General features: G+C 37.3%; 1 long non-coding RNA gene across 6 annotated transcripts in view; it reads left to right on the top strand.

Moving 5' to 3' along the window:
- Nucleotides 1-23,142, top strand: part of LOC111922359 (uncharacterized) — a 38,508-nt gene that overhangs the window by 5,131 nt on the left and 10,235 nt on the right. The window contains exons 4-10 of one of the 6 annotated variants that reach the window (XR_015286597.1): nucleotides 1,426-1,538; nucleotides 1,900-1,971; nucleotides 4,784-4,888; nucleotides 8,282-8,365; nucleotides 8,570-8,709; nucleotides 17,836-17,946; nucleotides 20,884-20,918. This is a non-coding gene — a long non-coding RNA (uncharacterized LOC111922359). Of the gene's footprint in view, nucleotides 1-1,422; nucleotides 1,539-1,899; nucleotides 1,972-4,783; nucleotides 4,889-8,281; nucleotides 8,366-8,569; nucleotides 10,108-13,877; nucleotides 17,063-17,835; nucleotides 17,947-20,883; nucleotides 20,919-23,142 lie in introns of those variants that run through there. The other 5 variants (XR_015286600.1, XR_015286599.1, XR_015286598.1 and 2 more) reach the window with 5 other exon arrangements.

Raw genomic sequence — 23,142 nt, 5'->3', positions numbered from 1 at the left:
CAATTATTCCCATAGAGAAGGAGCCTTAAAGCTTGGGAAACACATTGTGACTTCTCTTCTTCTCATAAAGGTAGTGGAAAAGCAGGAGTGTGGACATGGAAAGTGAAGGGGAAGGTGCCAAAAGGAGGTGAAAGGAAACCAGGAATGTAATAAACAGCAGGCTGGCTTTAGCTGTGCAAGTCTGTGAAGGCTCCTAAAGCAGTGCAGGCCACACATGAATGAAAGGCTTTCACTGCAGCCACAACACCCAGGCCATCCTTCACACAGAGAATTTCTGAGGACAGCTTAATTTGATTGTGTAAATGCCAAACTGTCTGATGGATTCATCAGCCAGAAAGTGGCAGCTTGTGGAAATATTTGTCCATCCTCTAAAGGAGAAAAATGAGGGCATAAAACCGGCAGTGCAAGGGTAATTGTCTGTTCATTAAAGATTGTGTAATGTAAAAGGTTTAAAAGTGGCTTCTGGTTGTTCAGCATGAGCCTCTTGCCTTCTCATTAGCACTTTTTAAAGGTAAGATGGGTCTGCTTCTTGCACTGTTGCTCAGTTTCTGTGCTTGTCTTCCTTTTTTTGCCTTACTGTAGTGGAAGGGATAATTTCTAGGTGGATGGTTGTCCTCCTGCCATTTAGTTGTAAGCCCAAAAATGTCAGTTCAAGGCACATCTTCTCAAAATATTGTGTTTTATCTCCACTCGCTGTGTATCTGCCTTTAAACAAACATAGATTTACTATGGAACTGCTTGGCCTGGATCTTCAGGCTGCCTCCCAACAGCTACTGCCACGTTTTAGTCCATAAGAAGCAAATGGAAGAAATTCATATTAGTAGGTCAGATTACTTAGGTGAAGGTAAAAATCAGGAGAAGGAACAGGGTTTTTTAAAGGGTTCTTGCACTCTGGGAAACACTTTGGGCTTAATGCTTGTCTGTTTTTTCCCTTTGCATAATTATTATTATCACAACATTATCTGCTGCAAATATGACCTGCTTGGATGAAAGTAAAAAACTAAATGTAAGTGTCTTAAAATTTAATGGGAGATGATTTTTTTAAGGATAAAAGCATGGTCCACACATCTCTGCTGCTCTCTGCAGAACAAGGCAACCAGAGAAATCCCCTGCTGTTTCTGAGATGACCATTTAGTCCATCCATGATTAATAAATATTACAAAATATTTATTTTTTCATTTTACATGTGTATCGTGGCTTTTCAAGAATCCTCAGCTTAGAATTAAACGGGGGAGCAGTACTAATAATCGAAGTGTTTGTTCAATAGTCATTCAGAGACAAGATACCTAACAGAGAGCTGCTTGATTTAAAAAAACCCCAAAACTGTTATTATGCAATGTGATCCTTGCAAAATAGAGCAAAAGCAGGGATTTGTTCAACGCTTGCCATCAGCAGGCTGATGTTTGCCTCCTACCCCAAAAGCAGGACCTCAGCACACACGAGGGTTCCTTGGGGTGGCACAACCACGAACATCTGGATTTCCTCCTCCGTTCCCCAAGCTCTCCTTTCTGAGCACAGCGCCCTTTGGGTCAGTTCAGGTCAGTGCATCGCCTGTGTCCCCTCCCAGCTCCTCACCGTGCCGTGCCCGCCTACTCGCTGAGGGAGCCGGGAGCGAGAGAGGGAGAAAAGCTCTGGAGCTGTGTAAGCTCTGCTCAGCAGCAGCCAAAACACTGCTGTGTTATCCTCACTGCTTCTCTCACAAATCCCAAACGCGGCACCAGACAGGCTGCTGCCAAAGGCGTCAACTCCAGCGCAGCCAGACCCACTACAAATAGTTATAAACAATGAACCACGTGGAAAAGCAGCTTTGCAGCAGTCTCTGGGATTTTTCTGGGCTGTCTTCTGGGCTGTTTTGGCGGTGTAGTCCCACTGGTGCTTACCTGTAGTTCTCCCTTGCAGATGGTGCCGTCAGCTCTTTGGGAAGCAGTCCTTAGATAGGAGCCAGCTTGCTGAGTGTCCTGCTGTTTGCTGGTACTCATCACTTCATCGCTAAACACCATCAAAAAAATGAAATCGAACGTTTTCCAGCTCTTTTCACATTTGAAGAGAATTTCGATTTCAACTGCTTTTTAATTGTTCTGAGATTCAATGTATTTCTCCATTTATTTTGTGCAGAGTGATAAGGAGTAACACAGGCTTGGAAATGAAACACTGAAAAGAGATGTATTGACAGAGTGTTTGAGTTTTAACTCACGAGAAGTTTTTTGAATATTAGTGTCATCTGGAAGTAGCTCTGGAAAGACTCCTGGCCTTATCCCAGACTACATTTCATTCCTTCCTTTTTTACCTTTGTTCCTGAGTCAGTGGAGCTTCTTTGAGGCAATGCTCTCATATATGGTCTCTGGTGCCTTTGGTATAAATGCAATTATTCTCTAAGACAGCGTTCAGCTGGGCTGCAGATTTTAGTATTGCTTAGGTAATCTGAGCTGTGAGAATTTATTTCTGGGCTAGAGTAGATCTCCCTGGCGTTGACATCTTTGAAAAGGTTGACTACTTGAAATTCAGTTTTGCCTGGGTGATCCTGCCATGTTGTAGAGAAAAGGAAAGTGCGACATTAACAATTTTTAATGTTTCGTTACAGAGTATTTATTCTGAAATGACACCTGAAGTATTCTATATTTCAACAAATTATTACTGGGGATGCATTTTGCTTTTGAATTCATGGGATGATGTTTAATTTAATATTCATTCGGAGCTACTCGGAGCAATTTACCATGACAACCAAAAATAATGAATAATATATTTATATCATCCATTAATAACCATCCATCCATTTAAAAGTTTCATCCTAATACGTTCTGGAAATCTGCAAATTAATTATGCAAAACCCTGAATGAATATAAAATTGAAATGCTTAAGAATTTAAATGATGCAATTAAATGCTATTGCATGTAACTCAAAGTTATTTTCTTCTAATACTTACTCATCAATCTTAATTTCAGTACCACCATTTAGAAACAGAATCAGCTTTTATACCTTGTCAAAATATTGGAAGTTTGAGCAAAGACTGTATTCTTTTTCCTTTGATTACATTATTTCCACACATGAATTTAAAGTCCTTATTTAAACAAAAGTAACCTTTGTAAAGACAGATTACAATGCTCATCAAAATAAGGAGGGTGAGGTCTGAGGTGTCATTCCTCGTTCTTTAAAAATCCTAATCAATCCAGCCATGAGAACTGGTCTCAATCTGTAATTATAGCTACCTAAAAATCCTAATTAAACTCTGTAGAGCTGGCAAATCAATACATAGCCAGTACTAATAAGCAAGATTTGCTGACCAGGCTGCCTGACAAGTTCATATCTTCATAAATATTTTTATTATTCTTACAGTTAGTTACCTAACAATAGCCATTGAGGAATAGTTTTTGCTAAAATTGACTTTCACTGTAAAATTCTAAATAAATAAGAAGTCATGCAAACTCTATTCCAGTTAAAAACCAGCACAGTGGTGCAGAAAATCAAAGCTGTTGAGTGTGTGCAGTAATTGTGCAGTGGAATCTTCAGGCAGGTCAATTGCTTTGAAAATGCAAAAAAATTGTGATTTGAGGGAAGAGCCAATTTTAACACCAATAGAGAGGATATATGGACCCAAGGAAAAATACCTTGAAGTGTCAGGAAATTTTTGATTTGCTTATTTCTATTTGCTTCACTAATATTAATTAGCTCAATTGTATTAGCTCAGTCGTTTTGACCAAGGCCGAATGACTATGTTTAGGTAGGTCATATTTAGGTACTGTAAAACCTGAGAAGTACAAAACTCTTTAAGTATTTTTTATCCCAAGTTCCACTTTAAATAAACCGTTAATGGGAGTGAGACAGCTTTAAAATCTTTACCTGGCCTCATGGCATAGACTGGGAGACAGCTCATGATGCTAAAGAATCTTATCTTAATAAGTCACCCTTACTGCTGAACACATTGACCTGGAAATCAAAGTTTTGAGACGAAGCAAGAAACACAGAAAATAAAAACCTGGGTGGAGACAAGCTGTAAGGTAGGCAAGGCTGAAATATTTGTGCTAGAAAAGTTTGAGAACACCGTGGTTTAAAGAATCTGGTTTAAACTCTGTGGAGAATGTTTTGCCAATCATTTTGAAAAACAACTTGAGAAGGATATCAATCTTATAGAAAATAGATTTTTTTTCTGTATTGTTTTCTTGCTCTTTTCACAAACAATATTAAAAATACATGTATTACAGTAGTAAATTGTCAGATTTGGCTGTTTTCAAGCCAACTTTAATCTAATGAAAAATGTGGGGAAAAAAGTACTAAGAAAGTGAAGCAGGGTTTTTTTAATTATGTGCTTTTCATCAAGTAATGCTTATTTTGACGTTGCATTATCAGGTCATATATTTTAGGGTAAAATTAATTAATTATTTTTTCAATATATCCTTAAATAAAACCAGTCCAAGTCTCTCAGTACAAACACTCTTGCTTTAAATTCAGAGAACCTGTGTGTTACCTGCAGTTTTGCAGTGCTACAGGTGTTTTGGAATGTGTGATTACACCCTTACATTATGTTCTATGTATCAGACAAAATCCAGCATTTGATCAAGGTGCTGACTGTGAGGTTTTTGACAGCTGGTACTGAAATTTCTGTGTGACATTATTTGGCCTGGAATTTTCATTGATTCATTTCTGGTTGAATTGATTCAGTAAAAAGAATGTGACTTTATTCTAATTCTTTTGTTTTGAAAGCAGTGCAGTGAGTTGGGCAAGACACAAAGTTTACGGAGCTGTGTTGTTGCTGATTAAAAGGAGGATGTTTTCTCTTTCTTTTCAGTGAACAACAGAGGGGAGTACTGAAACATTTGGGAAGAGGAAGCCCTCTCCTAATAAATGGATGCTGACTGCATGTTGTAAAACAGCATTGGACTTTACTGGAAAGGTAATCAATGTCCCAGTTTCCATCTTACCAAAGTTCTGCAGTCTCATCAGAAACACAGGAATAAATATTTCGCTTCCTTCCCCTTAACCCCCGTCACCAAAGCTTTCTGGATGCAAGGTGTTAGCCTTTGCATCAGTTTATTGATCCTTTAATGTAGGATCTAACTTGCTCCAGGGGCACTATAAATACAATATTGCAAAAGTGCTGCCATATCAATATTCATTTATTTTTATCGATTAGTTGCCACTTGTAAATTCTGGGTACTGAATTAATGGATGCTGAATAACTGCTTCGATTAATGAAGCTAAAATTGGCTTTAATGTCCTACACTAACTACAGATTTTTTTTCTTTATTACAAAGCTAATTATTTCTTTTTTTACAATCTGCAATTACTTTCATAATTTGACTTATCCTCGGCTCCTCACTGGAAGCCACAGAGTAACAAAATAGAAGCTATTTATAAATGTTCATTATTTAAAGCATTACACAAGAACATCCTTATGCTAAGTCCCTATTAAAACACTGGAATTAGTAGGTGAATTTGACCAAATTAATGCCTTTCAGAAGGTGAAATTTTAGAAGATGAATTTCAGGTGCTGTTTTTCGTGACTGTTTTGGCACATTCTGTATGTGTCTTATTCATTCACATAATTATTAGTTTTTGGAGGAGATACAGCAGAAGGTAGGTGAATACATTCATGAATATTTGTTCTGACACATGGTCCAAGTGTCATAGTGGTGTTGTCTTTCCCATCTCCTTTTCTGCACAGAAAGTTCCATCACTATTTATTTGATATTTGATTTCTATCAAACTGTACCTTTTGTAAAAGATATATTTTCCTTTCTTCCTCAGTAAATATATTGTGGCCCCATTTTTTACTTTTCTGAGCCTTCCTTACACACAAAAACCCTGCTGGAGGTGAACACTGCTAGCCCTCCACAGCTGGCCTCAGCACCAACATTATGAGAGTCACTGGGACTGTGTGTAAGCAACTCATCACAGTGGGAAAATAAGGCTTCCAGATCTGTATGGCAAACCACTTTGTTAGAGCTGCTCTGAAAATGTGACACACCGCGGTGACTTGACAGTGTTGAGGAATGCAATCAGTGCCAGGTGCCCAGGGGAGACACAGCAGGAGATGAGGACTCCAGGCTGTCAAGCACTCAGATTTTGAGAGTATAAAAACCAGGAATTCCTTGGTTTGGGGTCCCTCATTTCAGGCACCAAACTTAAGCTGTTATTTTTCTTACTGCTCCATGGATAAATTGTTTTTAGGGTCACGATGTCTGAGACTCTGCTATGGGCTGTCCTGGGGTCAAGCCAATGAGGAGAGCTGGTCTGAGTATGGAGTGCAGAGGTGTGACTCCAAGATGTCCAGACAGGAAAGTTTTCTTAACAACTGCAGTTCTAAGCTCTCAGGGGTTTAATTTTTATTTGAGAAATAGCCTTGGTAAGGTATCTTTATCCATTGCGGTATTTGTTCATTTCCTAGACCCTTTTGACTAGCCTGAATTTAATCATATTACAAAAATGCAGAGAATCATTTTGAGAGAGAATCCAGGAGCTTGAAAGTGTGTTAATTTATGGGGTGTGTTGGGCTGAAGTTCTGTAGGGTTTGTGATAAGGCATTATCATGAGAGGTTCTTTTACACAAAGAAATGAAACCATCACACCTAATCTTGATGGGTTTATTTAGATATGAATCTATAGAAGACATCAAAGGGTATGACTTGTATGTGTATTTATAGTATTACAGTCCATTGTAATGAACATTTTTCCATTGGGAAATCAACTTAGCTTTAAAGTAAAACTAGGGAAAAGCTTAGATGGTTCCTTATCTATTTATTTACACTTCTGTACTTTAAGTATTTAACCATCTTCTGTTATATTTTTGGTCATCTTATTTGCTTGGGGGTTTTTTTGTGTTTTCACTTATGTGACAGTGTAAATGACATCTGCTTCACTCCTTGTGGAGGGCTAAAGTTATGTCCAATTTATTCATGCATTTCTAGACACCTCTGTTAAACAGGAGTACTGAATTCTGGGTTGGTTTTTTTTCCTCAGTAAGTTGTTAGATTGTATTACAATGCTGTATGGAATGCCTTAAACTTGGATAAATAAGTAACACAGACATGGGCTTGCAGTGATGAGGGAGGTTGTGCTGTGACTTCTTGATTGGAGCACAGAGATGTGATGGCAAATACAGAGGCTGCTGTGGGAAACTGTCCTTAGGTAGAATTAAACTGATAAAATGGAAGGGCAAAGGCTTGTTTTGGAGACTAATGATTCATGAATGTCAAAGTTTAGGAGGGGCATAACAGGACCCAGGCATGTGCACTGGATTAACAGATAGAAATGGTAAGCTTTGGGAAAACTTTGGAAACATTTTCTTCTCCAAACTCCATCATTTCATTTTGCTTAGATCAGTTTCCACCAGCTGCTCTTCCAGGAGGTGATTTTCACCTGGCAGTCAAATTCCTGTGGAGGAATACAGGCTGAATGTGCTCCTGTTACATGACCAATTTGCAAATACAGCAAATGACACACAATCAAACTGAATCATGCTGGCAGATACAGCATATCCTATCTTACAGTTTCTCCCCAAAGAGAAAATCTCCCAGCCTCTCCCAATCAAGTGAAGCCACTTCATATCAGACAAGAACATGGTCTTTTGACTTCTCAGGTATCTTAGTAATATGAATGTTTATGACATCTGCTCTTAGCTACAAACTTCATGCCTTACTACATGGCATGATGCCTTGTAGTGTAATGTGATTGATACAGCCTGATCTGCAGAGCTCACAGTGACAAATTAGCTTGGGGAATGGGTGAAAAAGGACAATTTATTTGATATTACAGTCAAAGAAAGAGTCTTTTCAATAAGAACAACTGGTTTAAAGAATTGTCAAGCACTGAAGAGGATGTGCTGTTACATTAGATATTGGAGTTTGTGAGTTTTTAAGAAATAATTAACATTGATAAGAAGTATTTAAATGACAGTCTCTGTATAAGATTGTGTTCTGCTGTGTTGATATATCCAGTCCTGGCTTGCAGGTGTGACTCAGGCACGTGGGGTAGAAAGATGGAGCTGTTCTCGCAGCAGCTTTGCAAAGCACAAATTCTCAACAGCTTCTGCTTCCAGGAGAGCATTCCTGGATCCCATCCCTACACATACAAACCCAGTGTTGTTCTGACAACCTGCCTGTTCTTTCCCAGACATACAGTCTGCTTTCAGCTGCCTTTTATTCCTAAATGTTGGCCTGTTTCAGTGAGAAAACTCGTGATTCCCTTCTAAATATCTCCTTGAGTGTGTACCTCAAGAAAAAAATAAACAACCATGGACAGATTAATTAAACTTTTCTAAATTTTATCATATTCATGTCTTTAACAGAGAAAGTCCATGAATTCATCACGGATACAGGATGTACAGACTTAAGCTTTTATTTTGAAGTCTATAACTTTCCTACTGAGTAACGTAAGTATTGCATTATCTTATGCCAGAATTACCCTGTTTATAAAATACTGAAACAGATGCTGCTTGCTCTGTAAAATGCTTTCAGATCTATGGTTTCTCTGAGAGGATTAGTTTGTATTGCTGTCTACAAACCTCCTTATAGTAATCAAAATCCCAATCATACCACCAGTAATTTTAAATTTTGGGTTTAATTCTTTCATTAAGGTCAGCTGTCTGTCAGTCTGCAGACAACACCACGGGCATTGATGTGTCTCAGAAGCAGCTCCATCTCCTCCCAGCCACAACCAAGTGTGGTGGTGCTGCTCCTCCCTCCTGTTCCTGAGAAAACTTCCTTTCTTAGTCAAGTAAGTCATTTCAGTGAGTCAGACAATGGTTTCCAAAACAATCTTTGGGTGATGGCTCTGCAAGCAGTTAAGTGAAAAGAGAAATCTGCTGTGCAAAGCTTCTTTGTTTATTGCTTTTGCTGACTGGCTAAAAGTGAGGTCACAGCAAGCTCGGAGGGCTTGATAGAAATGAAATAATTTAACTGGAAAATACATCTTGAGAAAGATGACTCTGCAAAATGCCACACTTAGCAATCTTATATTCATACCTTTAATAGTTGTCATTAAAATGTGATTATCTATAAATGAAAATGTGTATGGTTTCCAGATTTATGCAACTCAAGCATATTGCTACAGTAATTTTGCATGAAAATGCACCAAGGTATTCTCAGCCAGCATCAAAATTAATCAATGAAAGCAAATAATTTCCATTCCTAGGGTGATCCCAACTCCACTGATATTGGGAAATCTCCCAGTGGCACAGAGTCATGAAATAGTGGCAGCATTCTCTTGCTGCTGCTGGCACAAAGAGGGGTGGCTGTTCAGCCACGTGCCCTTTACGCTGGTTCCTGTGGCTGTGGATGCATTTACATGAGCAAAAGCAAGAGTCTCTTTTAGGAAGCTCAAGAGCCAGAGATTATCAAATCATATTTATATTGGCTAATTTAACTGTTGAATAAAATTTAGATGATATCTGCAATTCCTGTGCCAGGAATCGGGTGTAGAAGTTCAAAAACTCTTGGATTTTAGCATATGGTGTTATACATCCCAGGAAAGTGTGGATAGGAAAGTGGATTCCTGTTCACACACTTTTTCAAAAGCAAAAATGACTAACTTCTAGACTGGAGATCAGAAGTCAAAATTTGCTTGTGTAATGGAATGTGAAGAGTAATGATACCATCTGCAGTATTTTTGTGCAGATCTATAGAAATCTGTGCAGAAGAAATTAAAATGGCATCTGAGGTATTTAAAAGTGAGCAAAGCACTTGTGCTTTCCTGTTCATCTCTGAACAAAGGCTAAGCTGCTTTGCTGCTCTTTCTTCCAAGAGTAACAATTTCCAGAGTGATGCCCATTTTTTATTTGCCATTTACCAATGCCAAGCCTGAGCCTCCCTTTCTTTCAGCCTATGCCTTCACTGCTCTGTTTTTCATGATTTCTGCTTTTCCACTGAAGCTTGATCCTCTTAACAAGACCTGTATGGACTAATTTGCAGTAAAAAAGTATGGATTTTTTCGAGTAGCTGCATGTTTCTGACTTTTACCTATTGCACTGAGGCAGGTTTGTAAATGTGAGGCTGAATCATTAGCAAGTATTGCAATATTGTAAGTTGTTACTTATTATTCATAATTACTCTTAATAAAGTCTTGTTCACAGATGACTAAGCAAAAAAACTGAAATGCAATTGAAAAAAAAAAAAATTTGCCAAGAAGGAGCAAAGTCTTGCTGACCTGTGCTTTAAAATAACAACAACATTGTGAGTGGTGGCCTCAGGCAGACAGTTAGATGTGGACTGATGGGAGCAGACCAGTGGAAATAATTATAAAAAATTGATGAGCTGATAACATAATGCTATCAAGCACCAGCTGCACCTGTAGCTTTTTAGAATACAGGGAACTAGGAAATATTGACACAAAAATGCTTAAAATGGCTGGAAGCAATCTGATTCAAAAAAGGGGCAATATAAAGCTTAAAATAAGAGGCAGACTAAACTGCTGGTAAAGTTATCCTTTTAACTGAGCTTTCTTTTGTTAGACTGAATTCCTGTAAATCATCTAGTGCATGAAAGTAAAGCAACAGTGTAACTGGAACTGCATTTTGTAACATAACATCCTGTATTTCAATTTAAGTAAAGGACAGTTTGAACAGTGGAAGTGGAGTTTTTTAGAGGAGGGGTGTTGCTTTAATGTAAGTTTCAAGACTAGATTGTCAGTGGTGAACAGTTTGAGAAAAGCAAATATTTCTGAAGGGATCTCTTCTGATTTTTTGTTTCTCCTTGTAAAGAAGAAATAAAACAGAGTAAGTCACTGAGGTTGCTTTGAAGTGCTCTAGCAAGATTTTAAGAGCACCTGTTGATAGCTGTCTGCATAGCAGAAGTACTTTCTTTTACTAGGAAGTAGGTGAGAGAAATAATTTGTAATTTTCATTTGCAAGATGGTGTTCATAGTAATAATGGCTATGAGTTGTCCTAGTCTTTTCAAAAAGATTTCTTTTTAAAAAGATTTCAAGCCTTGTCCAAATCAGGAGAGTTGCTAACAATAATCTCAGTTCATGAAAATAAATTTAAAAGGCCACTAGTACTTTAAACAAAGTTTATAGGTGTTCACTTTCAACCTACCATTGCTCTTTTTTATTTTTCCAATAATAATAATGATTTTAATAATAATAAATATTTTCTGTTGCGTCTTCTTGCTTATCACTGAACCTATGGCACCATGGTTATGCTTGTTCTTTTATGGCCTTAACAGACACACAGGGAAGTTGTGCAGTACCTTATTCTAAGTGATGCAGTAACCTGCCCAAAAGAATGAATTCATTAACACTGTACACACCATCTCAGTGAAAAGAACACAGTAATGCAGATTGGTAAAAGGTTAAGAAACAAACACCTTTACGATTTTACAGTTGTTATGAAAGTGTCACCCTTTTAAAAATGTTTTTGTCTGCTCTGTTTTTTAAGATGTAGTTAAACTACATGAGTCAGAGTCAGACTAACTTTTCATGTGCAGGAACAGATCAAAGTAATTTAAAAAGCAGCATTTGTATTTTGTTTCATTAACTTTCTCTTACTTATTCAGGCTTGATTCCTACTCATGCTTACCCACATAGCACTACCAAAAAAATGACCACACATTCCCTAGTCCCATGGCTTCCAAGGAAACCACTGCAGGAATTCATCAATGAAGTGAGCAGCAGTCTGAAGGCTGTGCACACCTGCACAAGGAACTGGGGTTTAGCTGCCATCCCACCATTCTTACTGTCTCCTGGCTTACCACAGATTCTTGCCTTTGTTCTGGCTGTCAAAGCTGCAAGCTAGAACATTGGTTCCAGAGAGAAATTTGTGCCTCCTGGGTTCTTGGCACCAGGTAGAGGATTCTGTCATTCCTGGGAGCTCAGACATCAGTGCAGCAGAGGGACTCATCTCCTGGGGCTGGCTGTCAGCATGATCCATTGATAAGGATACCAGCAGTCAAGATATAATCACACTTGTATTGTTTGGTAATGTGGGAATCCAGACAATGAACATCTGAAAGGTGCTTTCCAGACAAGGATTCTCTTTTTCCATTTGGAGGTTTATAAGGTGTGCTGCTTGTTTTGGAATTTGTTGATGTTCCATTTTCTCTGACAATTAAAATGTACACAATTAGTGATTAAAATAGAACAATCAAGGTTATATAAAGACCTGGCCTACCCAGGTTTTTCTTGGAGCAAGAGAAAAGAGGTATGTGTCGGGGGGGGGGGGGGGAATCAGGTAAAGAAGGCCATACTTCTGTCACCTACAGACTCAAAATCTTTTTTATTTAAAGAAATAAGCTATCACTGTAACTTTGGTGGATAGTTCCCAAAGGGAGGATGACATTCAGGTATTTTCATACATTTCATTTCAGTTTTTTCTTACACTTGTGGCATTACGAGTGGCTGTACTTTTGGCAGGGTATCACAGTACATTAAGTAAGTTCAGGTTACCTGTAATCTTTATATCACAAATGATCTAGCATGGGTCATAAATCCTCTAAATTTGAGGTTGCCTAAAATAGAGAGCAAAACGATCAGTCACTCTCATAACCTGATCTAGCCTGGGTAATCACAAAAAAGACTTGTGACAGGAACTAAGGGAAAATATGGTTCATTTAATCTTTTATAAATTGATAAACTCTTGCAGCTTTAAAGGAATGACCCTTTGGAGGCAAAATAATCAAATCCATCTCTTGTCAGTTTGGGGAGATTTATAATTGTAAGCTGATGATTTTTTTTAGTAATACTGTCAGTCTGCTTTTCAGATCAATGCCAATGAAATATTTTGTTTACAATTTAACCTCCAGTTCCCCTGGAATTTGTGAGTTTTAATACGAGAAGTAGTTACGTCTAACTCTATTGATCCACTGGTAAATTAAATGGCAAACAAAAGGAACCATATTATTTTGTCAAAATGCTCTCAATAGGAAGCAAACTTCTTTATTAAAACAGGATATGTTACACTGAAATGAAAAGAAAGTTTCATTTCAAGAACGATCTTATAAAAAACAGAGAAAGACCTTCACACAACTAGATTTATTTGATGGGAATAGTACAAAGGTAATAAAACTGAAATTGTATATTGGATTTCTTTTCCTTGGAATAAAGACAAAGGACCCAAAAACAGGTGTAAAACCTACCTAAAATGTACATATGATAAATTTGTTCCAACAGTATATTTTCTTTTTTTCCCTTCAAGTAGTTAATGAATAACTTCTCTATTTGAAATTATAGCGTTTATGTATGTCTATTTCATGCCAAATCCTCAACTGATCTCTGAAATATGGTGTATAAACATACATTGCATATAGGTTATATATCCACAGTGACATAACTGTGGTACAAGAACACAATGAACACTTGAATAAAGAGTTTCATAGGAAAGGGAAGGGTGATCTATTAGATCAGTAACACTCTTTAGAGGGTATTTCCAGTGATGAGTAAGTTAATATTTCAGCCACGTACCAGACCATAGAATAATTTACATTTGAAAAGAGCTTTAAGATTATCAGTTTAAGATTATCAAGTGTGTTGACCCTGCACTGCCAAGCCCACCACTAAACAATGTCCCCAACATCTATGTGGCTTTTAAGTTAGCTCAGTAGGAGAAGAGACTCCTATATAATGATAGCCATATAACTTTTATGTTTATTCTTATGTGGCATGATAATTCTATAAAAGAACAATTTTTTTATTAAATTATAATTTATTAAATTAATAACATTTTTTCCTGATCATACCAACTTGAAGTGCTTGCATCAGTTTCAGCCTCTTAACAAATTTCAGAGATTCATATCTGTGCAACTTACAAAAGCCGGTGGTTATAGTGTTTATCCATCTGTAAATATTTCTTTAATTATTAATTTATTATCATCTTTATTGTATTAACTATTTTTATTTAATTAATGTATTATTAATTATTTTAATTTAATTTTTTCTTTGATTGGCTTTTTAGGCTTGAGGAAACATGAAAAAATGCACCATTTTACAATTAAATTCTACCTGCTGCAAATAGGACATCAGGATTCCTTTTAAAGGCCATCCATCTGCATTTGGGATGCTCCCATCTGTCTCTGGGAGCAGTATTATTGTTGCAATAAGTAAAAGTACCACAACATAAATAACACGCTTGTAAATCCTACATTTTAGATTCTTTTAACCTTTAATGGTATGTTTTTGAAACTAATTTATTTAATGTTTCCTGAAGCTGCAGCTGAAGCCCTGGTGGAAATGAGGGTACACGTCCTGGCAGGATTAGGTGGGCTGTGACCGAGGAGTTTTTCCCTCTGCTCCAGATCTTTGTGCGGATTTTGTGCTGACCCAACGGCAAAACCTTGTCTCCATACCCTGGGAGAAGTGTCAGTGCTCTATGAATCTTCATCCATTCCATTACCTGGAAAGACAGGATGAAAATGCTATGGTAACGTTATTTAAATTGAAGCTATTCAACATTACAGCATTCTGGAAGCAGAATTTTAAATTCTTTGAGGAGACATTTCTGAGGTCAGCCATATACCTCAGGGTGATCTGGTGGAAAATCTATGTAGTTTGGGTAAGTTGCAAAGGCTCAGAAGTGAAATAGGTGTTTGCATGGTGATACTTAGTGGTAATATTCTCCTCATTCCAATACTCATTCAGAGAGCAGTGCTCCACTGCTCCAGAGAAGTGGCAGATTAAATTTCCCAATTTACTGTGCAGGGGTGTGTGGGATGTACTCTGTAATATCTGAGTGTGTAATAATTACAGGAGTGTCTCCTGAAATCTTTGCCTTACAGGCTTTGTGAATGTTATCTTTATCAATCACTTATACTAATTAAGAACAAAAGCCAAGCAAAATATGATTCAAAAAAAGCAAACTGTTTGTTTACCCTGTAAATATGACATGTTACAGAAACATCTATGCAGAGACCTCAAATTTCAGTAGTTACAGCTTACTACATTATTTTATTTTGATTCTCAATGTGACTTCCTGTTGAGATGAATAAACTCTGTTCTGTTCAGCACAGGGACAAGAACATGACTCGGAAACTTGCGACTCTACCCAGCCCTATGACAGGATAATATGAAAATTTGCTCTTGCTGTTTCCACAGATCTCGTTGATGTGAAAAATAAAGCCAGTGGAAGGAGCAGGATTGCTGTTTGACAGCAAATTTAGATTTTTGCTTATTTCTATTTTGGTCTTGATCTGCTTAAAGTTGCCATTTCAGATGTTCCTATTGACTGAGAGCAGGTAGAGTTCTGTTTCCACACCACCAAAACACATAATGAAGGAGGCCCTGCTGCTTCATTGGCATTCTTGTCAGAGGTACTGCTGCTGTTGGCAGAGAAGCTGACAGGAATATCAATGTCACTGGGCAGGCAGGTTGTTCCCAAAATCTATAATTCTGGGCAGTTTATCCCAAAATGACCACATTCTAAAACACACTCTTCCATTTGAAGCCACAGCCTTGAAAATCTAGGAACTTTTTCCTTTCTTCTTTTTTTGGAAGAAGGAAGCTGTGCTTTGGCAGACACCAGCATACAGATGGATTGACTGGATAGAATGTATTTTACTGTCCCATTGTCACAGAGTTCAAATTTCTACCTTTAACAAGTGTTAATGCCCCTCAGAGTTTCAGCAAGGTCTTTTACAACTCTTCCTGATGTCCACAGATTTTATTAGTGCCACTGATGGAATGAATTGCCTCTGCCTCAGGCTCCCATGCCTTCTGAACTCTAAGATACAAATTTTCTGTCATCATAACATAAAATATACAAGCACTGCTGAGAGAATTTGAAGACTTTTGTATCAGAACATGCAAATTTTCATTTATTTTCACCCTCTGCAGTGAACCCTTTTTCTCCAGTGAGAGAAAGGGCAAAGGTGTTACAGAGTGGCACCTGAAAATAGCCAGCAGCCTGTTAGAGTCATGTGCTCATAGCCACGTTCCAGCTCTGCCCAAGCCTACAGAGGCCACCTCATCTGGCTGTGTTTTTCTCCTGGGCTGCCTGTGTCTGATGAGCCATTACCTCCAGGACAGATCATAGACACACTTTAGTAACTCTCATCAGCTGTGGAGAGCAGCTGAAAGGCACCCTTGCAAGAGAATGCCAAGGTAGAAATAATGGCACAAACACAGCTAGACTGGGGGAGCACCCAGAGTAAATATTCTGAAGGCTGCTACAGTGAGATAGTCCCATTTCACCAATGACCCTGTGTGCCTGAGTTAAGGTTTACTTGGCTTTCTTCACTCACTGCAAGTATTCATCTTCTGCAATGTTCTGTAGATTGATTGCTCATGGTCATTACTGGCATGTATCTGTCTGCTGAGTTAGATTTCAGATATAAACTCAAGACCTGTAACAAAAACTCATTTAGTCATTTTTGTGATCAATATCATTTCTCTACCTCTTTAAGAGAAAGAAAGTTATTGTTGTGTAAGTGTAGGTAGAAACTTTTTTAAGAAGATGTCTGCTACAAAAATAAGATTAAAGTTGACATTATGACTATAGGTCCTTCTAGTTTAGGAACAGATTATTAAAATACTTTTAATTATAAAAATTGCTTGGGTATCTTGTGCTATGGAAAATAATATTTTAAAGAGGGTTGGGCAGTGTCTATTCAACAGGAGAGTTCACACAGATTAATCTGCCCATTGGGAGGCCAGTGAGCCAAACTGATTCCTACCAAGTTCTGGTGTGCTTAGCACTGAATCTGACTTATCATCACAGTTCTCTAAGTCAAGTGGGATTGATACCCTTATAACAGTTCCACTTGTTTTTCTTTATCCTTTATGTAATGAAATAAGAGTTACTGAAGTTACATTTTCTATCTTTGCTGTGCAGATCCACAGAGGAAGTATAAAGCTGTCTTTGATGTGCTATGAGCTCATGATTTTAATCTAGCCAGGAAAATTTCACAACTATATATTTTATGACAGTCACAGTAGCTGGGCTACAGGAGTTACTTGAGAAGCATAAATTAGCCATATGCCCAGGTATTTCATTAACAAACATCTTACTCTGAATGTGGATCTTGCTGAATCTGGCATCTCAGCTGTAATAACAATGTTCAAGTTGTTCTGTTATGCTTGGATGTGCATTTTCATTTTCAGCAGATAAGATTATTGAGTCTTTGATGAATAAACCAGGTGAAGAAGCAGCTAAGTATGTTAAGAACCAGCTCCTGTCTGCTGTAAATTAGTCTTTATTTGCTGACTTTCAGAGAGGAAGTTCCTGCCACCCCTGTCCATTTGAAAATCCATGCACAATGACATGCAAATAGCCCTAACAACTTAGATCACATGGTGGAACCCAGTGTTCTGCCTTCTATGGTAGCAGCCAGTTGAAAATATTTGTGTGCAGACAGGGCTTAAAAGAGCTTCGCAGCACTCTGATGGTGCTCAGATAATGTTCTGGAGTTCCAGAACGCTATCAGAGACAATTCAGAGCAGCAGTGTATTTGTGTTTTCCAGACTTTGCTATGGCAGGACTTGAGAAAATATCTCTCTGCTAGCTAAATGCTAACCTGCTGCTCTTATGCCATTGATGCTGATACAGTCACAGATACAAATATTTGGTCCTTAAAACACAAGACTGAAATTTTCAGAAATAAAGCTACAACATCTAAAAGTAAATAGAACGTTCAGTAACTCAGCATCCATCTGTTTAAATCAGAGTTGCAGAAGTTTATAGTGTGAAATAGATATGTGCAATTTTCAAAAGGGCAATTTTATAACCGGTAATTAACACTTGAAGTTATGTAAACTGAAATAAGGAGCATGCTGTAATTTTAAAGAGTAAAAGCTAATTGCCTATGAGGTCATGGAAGCAAGAAGAAATTTCTTCACTATAACATCACAGTTTGCTTGGAAGTAGATGATGAGCTTCCATCAAGGAAATCATCATCCTTCCTTCTTTATGCCCTCTCCAGGCCCTAACAGTGGATCACAAGATTTAACAGGGACATTTATAGCCCTTCAAGATAGATAGAAGGAAAGGTGTAGCGGGTATTGTAGACAGCACTGGATAATCCATCACTTGGGTAAGCGAGCAGCCTATTCTTCCTTCCTATTCTCTTCAATAAGGACTTGACAGACAAGAAATTATATTGTGGGGTACCTAAACTATAAAAAGTGTACTGGAACTGTTGCTGGAGAGTGACTGAGCCATGGTTTGTGCTGGTTCCTGCTGTGTCTAATTCTCTGCATGTTACAGTTCTGTTCCGCTGATATCAGCCTTTGCCAAGAGCACAATGGGTTATGAGGAGGACCAGTTGTCTGACATATATTAATGAATTCACCTTTTTCTCTAAAACTCAAAAGACAACAACGCATAGATTAATGTTAAAAAAGTTATATATTATACCAGCATGGCAACTTTCAGGCAGACATATTCTCAAGCTGTTTTAAAATTATCAGTGAATCTATTATTTAATGAATTACTGAAATTAATTCTCACCTTAATGAAGGTCATGGAAAACTATGTTTGATTTCAAAATTTATTCATCTCCCGTAAATATTTCTAAAGATGTTGCATCTGAGATAGGAATCAATAAATTAATTCACAATGCTGATCAATCGCAACAATTTGGCTTTAAGAAAAGGACATCTAAATATTTCCTTATGTAAGTATGCACACACTCACCTGAGTTTATTTTCAGTGTTACTCATAAAAAAAAATAAAAAATCTCTTGTCAGTGTTCAGTGCTCATTAAAAGTTAAGGTTTTCTGATAAATCAGTGTTTATTCCAGCACAAGAGGCCAGGTTTGGAATGGAATAATTCCATTTCCTGAAATCAGGATATGAAATCGGTTAGTAACAAAACAGTATTTGCCACTTAATGGAATCTGTATTTCTGCTTTCCAATTTGTTAAATTTTTAGATCTAAATGTTCATATTGATAACTTTTCTTTGATTCCTTACTGAGGTTTATTGTCCAGTTAATGTGTTGTGTCATGAACCTAAGCACATACATTATTATTTTCATTTTTTTTCAATAATAGATAAAAAGTCTAAGTCATATTCAGCCTAAAAATATCTTTCTAATCTTATCTTACTTATTCTGTTCTAATTTTATCTTGCTTACTCTGATATAATTCCAAAAATCACCACTCAACTGCATATCAAGATATTCTCAAAATTACAGAAGAAGCTACTTATGGTTTGGAAAAATTTTCAAATCCTTTTAATTCCATCATTTACAGAGAATGATTTGATAAGGATATAGGTATATCCATTATTTCTGAACCTGATAAAATGAAATATATTCTCAAGTTGTTAATCTGTTTTTTGTGGATGAGCAGAAATTATCAAAATATTTTTAAATAACTTTCACATCCAATGATGATCCATGTTCATCACATTATCTGGGTAGTTAGCTGGAAGCAAATAGCCAATTTTGTGTTCATTAGTGAACAAGCAGCGTTAACAGTTGCAAATGATGCTAATGATGCAAATGCAAAAAATGCTCGTTATAAAATTAAAATCACTGACACTATACCAATATTGTATTTTGATATATCCCTAATGCAGCTCTATTGCTGTCTTGAAAATGATCTAGTAAAGATTATTGCTTTTTCAACTGTAATAACAGACATTTAAAATATCTTCTATTTCCCTGAATAATTTCTTAGATGCTATGAAAGACCTATGGGTGAGTTGGAAAAAACCAAACCTGTTTGGTTTTATGTCACTCTCATTTAATTAACATGAGCAACTGTTTAATTTTTTTTCTGTGGATGTTGTTGTGTCACTTTACAGAAAGGCATGCATTTTATCAGTACAAAAATGTTTTAAGAAATCTGTTCTTTCATGTTATGCTGGGATTGTTTTTATATTCTCCGTTTGTCTCATGTTTTACATCTGAAAGGCCAGGATGAGCAGTTGAGAAGCTCATTTTGCATGGACCTGTGTTTTAGTGGCAGGTAAAGCAGTTTGTTGAAATGCTATTTAAATAATTAATATTATGTGGGACTGAGGGCACTACAAGATGTTGTAGCCAAAAAGTGACTTTCAAAAGAGATTCCTGAAATGTAGTCATGCACAAGTCTCACAGCAGCTTGAAAATCAGAATATTATCTGCAGATGGTTTCTGGTCTTCATTTCTTTCTGGACAGTTTTTTTGGTCTTCAGATGGTATTCTCAGTAGAAAAAGAACTTTCAAGGACTGGTACAGGTCTCTGAAGTTCTTGATTTTCCTTCTGGTTCCACTGAGAAGCTCTGATATTCTGTAACTCACTATCAGTATGAGAGCATTCACTCACTCTGAGTAGAATTTCCTCCGAAACACAGTTTACTTAGGTGAAGCAAAGTGTTCCAAGAACTTTGATGAGACCTTTCCTTGGATATTTCCAGGTTTTGAGCAGAGAAACCATTTTCCTAATTCCAGTGGCACTTTATCCTTCATGGAACAATCAATGAAACGTGGAAGAATATTAATATGCATGCATAGTAAGCAGTTGCAGTTTATGAAATCAGCAATTAAACTGAGTAGAAGTTTTTTTCCATGCCTTGGCTTTTCCTCACCAGCCTTAGAAGTACAAAACCAGAGGCTGGACTGATGTCGAAGGAGGTACAAATTCAGTCAGGCTTCAGACTCCCGGAGTAAAGCTTAAATAATGGGCTCATGTTTCATTAGTAGTTTGTTTTTATAAACCAGATTTCTTCAGGCTGAATTTCATACTGAAAACAAGGTTTAAGTCAACAGTATGTTTGTTGGTGTTGCTTTGAGAAAAATTTATCCATTCATTCATTCCTTTGACTCTATAATGAGCAAAATGCATTATTTCTTTTAAAATGATAGGTTTGTGGTAACTCTAATGGACAAAGCCTAGTTCCATTTTGGCTTGTCATTGAAAAGGTAGAAATTAAAGGAAGGAATGAGAAAAACCAAACTTCAATCTCTGCTTCCTTTTGGTTTCTGAGCACTGGGAAAAAGCTTTTTAAAATTTATTTTTCCCTTTTTTCTTCTTCATTTTAGGTTCTGAAGGAAATGTTCACCTTTTTAGCCAGCAGGTGGGTAATAAATATTCCTTTAGAGTAGGGAGGCAGTATAATGGGTCTGTAACAGCAGTTGTCTCCATCTGTTGCCTTTTCCTCATTTTGCATTGTAATTTTCCTTTAGTACGGAGTTACTGTACTTCTTTCCCTTTCTGACCACACTCCTTTGTTCTGGATAGCATCCTGGGCAGGAAGACAGATACAGGTTGTGATGGAGAGAAAATACTGTCTGTGGGTTTTTTTTGAGCCCTGATAGCAATTTCTGGAAATGTAAAAATTTCTCTAATGCCAGCTAAACTTGCAAACCCACTAGGGGAAAAAATGAAATTCACTGTTGTAGTATTAAACATTAGGAAAACCAAATCAAGGAGATGGAGCCGTACCAAACTAATAAAGTAATTATTATTTACTTCTGTAGGGATGGTTTTTTTTTTTCACTTTCATTTTCTATACATGTGATTAGACCCTTAGCAGAAATAAGAAGCTGCTATGGATTCCCAGAAATACCCAGCCTTGTTTCAATATTCCTCTGAGGCTCACTGAAGACTGCAAAGACACAAAAGATCATGGAGTATTGCTGAGATAGTTAAACTGCAAGTTTTCCCTTTATTCTTGAAGTTACCAAGTGAATTCCTCTTACAGATTTATGTGTCATGTGAGCAGCATTGGCAGACTTGGTGTAACAAATCAGACATGTCAATGAGTTATTTACCTGGGAATTTGTTGTAAGGAAAAGTAAAATCAAGGGAAATGAGCCAGTAATATTTTCTAGGAGAACCATGATTTCTGGCATTCTCAAGAAAACTGTGATTTTAACTTCCTGTCTGTGGGAAGCTGCCCCTCTTTTGTGTGTTGTGATTGACCTTGATATTTTCTCAGATGGGCTCTTGTTACTGGCAAACGCTGATCAGGATGAACTTAGGTCCTAAAATCCCAAAATGGCAAGTAAGTTCTTATAAGTAATTTTACTTGTAGAAATATGAAAGTGGAAACCTTCCTGCATCACACAGATTAGGGATAACAGCGCCAAATAACTCTACAGCCCTTCAAAGTTCATTCTCTGAGCATTCCTTTCAATTAAAAGGAACTTTATTCTCAGTAAAGCTGCCCAAAAATTGTATTGATGCAGATGTAAATAAATTCTGTTAATGCTTTAATCCTCTAACGGAACTCGACTTCCATAATCTGCAGAGGGAGACAACCATAGGGAAAAATGCAGATTTGAGTTATGACTGGAAATGTAAGCTTTGAAATAAGAGATTGTTAGAAGGTACACTGCACTTCATAAGTAATGTACCCAGTGCTAGGAAGCTGGCAGCTGAGATTTCAGTGAAATATGAGGAGAAAACAATATCAAGCAATATGATCTCTATATACTTTTACAGGCCAAGCACAAATAAAAAATTACTCTCTGTTATGACAGTGTGAAATATAAAATGTAATGCAGAATACATTATTCTGGCAAGTAAACAGTCAGAGGAGACAGTCTTGGCTGAGGTGAGTGTATCGTCAGGTTCATGTGGTGTTTAAAGCCTGTAGTGTTTGAAGGGATCAAAGTTCTCCAGACTTTTGTTCTCCTGTCCTTTCCTACATTGCCAAAAGCTAACAGAGAAAAGACTTAGAGCAACTAACATTTCGAAGTATTTAAATAGCTCTGTATTCAAGTAGGTCTGTGTTAATGACTGATAATGACAGAAATACTTGAAGGAGAAATATTAAGGGTGCCAAAGATACATCCTGTTCAAATGCTCGACTTTTTTCTTCACACAACCTAAAAAGTTGGAGTTTGGGAACCACCAGTTTTATTTTAAATCACACTGCAGATGTGCTCTGTAGTTCTCCAGTAACTCAAGGAGAGGTAAACAAAACTCTTATTCCCCAATCTGCAGATAAGGTTGGCAAGTGACAGATGAGGTCTGCTTGTTGACAGTGTAATTATTGGAGGTCAGAGCAGGGACAGCGTAAACCGGTAATTATTTACCGACAATGTTGCATGGGTAATTGGATGGGGTACACTCTCTGTCAAGGCAAATGTTCAAACTGCTTGAAGGTAGGGAATATGCTCATGGATACATTTTTTTTTCTCCTTAAGGGTCTCGTTCCAAACTGGTTAAAGTCAGCGACAGATTAATTTCAGTACTTTTGGTATCAAGATCTGAAAAGAGCCTGAGTTTATCTTTCTTTCTTTGAAAGGAGTGCAGAGTACACTACAAATGGTTTATCTCAGCTAAAGCCTTCA

The sequence above is a fragment of the Cyanistes caeruleus genome, chromosome 5 (assembly GCF_971803275.1).
Source record: "Cyanistes caeruleus chromosome 5, bCyaCae1.hap1.1, whole genome shotgun sequence".
Taxonomy (NCBI): Eukaryota; Metazoa; Chordata; class Aves; order Passeriformes; family Paridae; genus Cyanistes; species Cyanistes caeruleus.
This window is presented reverse-complemented; position numbering and strand designations above follow the sequence as displayed.